A 2,843-nucleotide genomic window follows, 5' to 3' on the forward strand; every position below is an offset into this window, starting at 1 on the left:
GCCCGAGAGAGTGCACGCCGCGCCATCAAGCCTTGCCCTTACCCTTGGGCTTCGATGTAGTTGAAACAAATCCACACACTGTAAGCTAACGCTTAGTGAGTTTCCCCAGAGCATACCCCAACACACAAATCGCATAACACATTTCATAACAGCTGTAAAGCTATCTTTACCATTAGCTAGGAAGCTATCTCTACCATAGCCATAAAGGCTATCTTTATGGTTAGCTATAAAAGTTATCTCTACATTTAGCCATAAAGGCCATCTCTATCGTTAACTATAAAGCCATCTCTACCATAGCTATAACAGCTATCTCTACATTAGGGTTTTTCTCTTTACAGCTCCAACTCGCCGAGTTGGGCCTCCCGACATGCCGAGTTGGTCCCGATTCGCATCCGATATTAAATGCTCCTACTCGACGAGTTGAACTCCTAACTCATCGATTCCATGCACCAAACCCCCTCGAAAATTAACCAATCAATTAATACCTGGAATAAATGTTACAAGTCTCCCCCACTTGAATTAGACTTCGCCCTCGAAGTCCGCTGACCTAAACAAATCCGGATAGTGCTCTCGCATCTCCTCTTCCAGCTCCCAAGTCCACTCGGAGCCCCTTCGGTGCTGCCATTGCACCTTTACCAGACTTACTTCTTTACTTCGAAGAGCCTTGGTCTTTTTATCAAGGATTGCGATGGGCTTCTCGATATAGTTCAGGCTCTCATCCACCTGGATATCGCCCAATGAAATGACTGCAGAATCGTCAGTGACGCATTTACAAAGCTGAGACATGTGGAAGGTGTTGTGAATCTGGCTGAGCTCCTCTGGTAGATCCTAGCAATATGTTACCTTGCCAACCCGGGCCGTGATCCTGAACGAGCCTATATATCGAGGCCGCAACTTGCCCTTTTTCTGAAACCTGATAATTCCCTTCCATGGCGACACCTTTTTTAGCAATACAAAATCCCCCACTTGGAATTCGAGATCCGATCGCCATCGGTCGGCATAACTTTTCTGACGGCTCTGTGCGACCTGCAGCCGATCACGTACTTGCTAAATCAGTCTGTTTGTCTTGAGCACCACCTCAGTGCTTCCTTTAACTCGGTGTCGAACCTCGTTCCAACACACTGGGGTCCTACACCTCCAACCATATAACATCTCAAATGGAGCTCGGTCGATACTGGCATGATAAATGTTGTTATACGAAAACTCTGCCAGTGGAAGGTACGTATCCAAGCTTCCCCCGAAATCTAGTACACATCCGCGCATGATGTCTTCTAGTGTCTGGATCGTCCTCTTACTCTGACCGTCGGCCTGGGGGTGGTATGCCGTACTAAAATGCAGCTGTAACGCCCGTGTTTCTAGGCTTGCCATTTTTAGCAATGTAATAGTCTAAGTTAACCATGTAACTCAACTTGAAATAATAAGAATGTATTATTTGTGAATTATTTGAATTATGTGATTTATGTGTGTATTTTCTTAATTTTTATAATTTAATGAATTAATAATAAAATAAGCATCAAAATTTAAGTGTGAGATAAGCCCGACATCTTTGCATAAAGTTGTAGTGGTCGAAACAAGGATTCCGGAGATATAAGGAATGCCAAAATCCGAGTTATAACGAAGAAGTTATGACCTGTCGAAGTTTCGCGACAGAACCGACACGACGCCGAGTGACGTAAAATATGAATTTAAGATAGAGCGATATTTAGCCTTAGCGATCTAAACGAAAGTCGTAGATTTCGTTAAACCAAGAGCGTGCATAAAAGGAACGCCCAAATCTGACTTCGTATGAGGAAGTTATGATTTTATGAAGTTTCGACTTAGCAGTATACAGCCCGAATACTCGATTTGAGATCGAGCGGTTTTTTAGCCGAAACAATCTAAATGAGAATCGAAGATCTTGTTGTTAGTAGCGAAACGATGAAAAGTTAGGCGAGAACGGACGTCAGACGAAGAAGTTATGAATTTATAACAAAGTTTTTCTGTCCCGGCCTTCTAAAAATAAATAATAAAAATAAAAGTCAAAATTAGCTCGTATGCGAAAGTTACGCAATTTAGAAGTTTGACAAGTCAATTACGCCCCACGTAATTTGAGTACGCCCCGCGTACTCAGTCGGATGCAACTTGTCTGACCAATACTCGAGTGCCACCAGTCGATGCACGCAGTGACGTCAAAGTACGCCCCGCGTAACCCGAGTACGCCCCGCGTAATCCCAGACCCAGCAGCCTATAAATAGAACTCGAATTCAACCATTTTCTCTTGTTCAAACTCTTCTCTCTCTCTAAGTTTTGCCTCGTTTTGCATGCCGTTTATACCCCAAAGCCCCGGTAATATTCCCGAGCCCCGAAGCAAGATCCGAAGCCCCGAGGATCCCGAAGAGTGTTATTCCCGAGCCGAAACGCTGCCCGCGAGGAGCCCGGTTTTGTGAAGAGCTTCCAGATCTACAGAGAAACACCTCTTCTGCAAGTCGTAGTGCTGCCCGATCATCTTCTGATCAAGTGAGTGTGTAGTTATTTTCATTCCAACGCAATATTATGAAGTATTTCCTATAAAATACGTGTTATGTGTATATACTTGGTTGTTATACGTGTGAGTGTATATTCACTCTCTTCTATCTTATAGATCTGATGTATTCTCTATGAAATACGTGTTATGTGTGTATGCCTCATCTGTTATGTGGAATATGTATTGATTGAAACATGTTATACAGGTTTTTAAACTATGTATAAAAATGTATATTTTTATCTACTAATATGTTGGGTAGAACATGGGTAGATAATTGGTGTGTAATAAACAGATGAGAGGCCTCGGTGTTATTGGTGTTATTCTAGTCATTCAGCAGAGT

The sequence above is a fragment of the Lactuca saligna genome, chromosome 9 (assembly GCF_052625555.1).
Source record: "Lactuca saligna cultivar CGN05327 chromosome 9, ASM5262555v1, whole genome shotgun sequence".
NCBI lineage: Eukaryota > Viridiplantae > Streptophyta > Magnoliopsida > Asterales > Asteraceae > Lactuca > Lactuca saligna.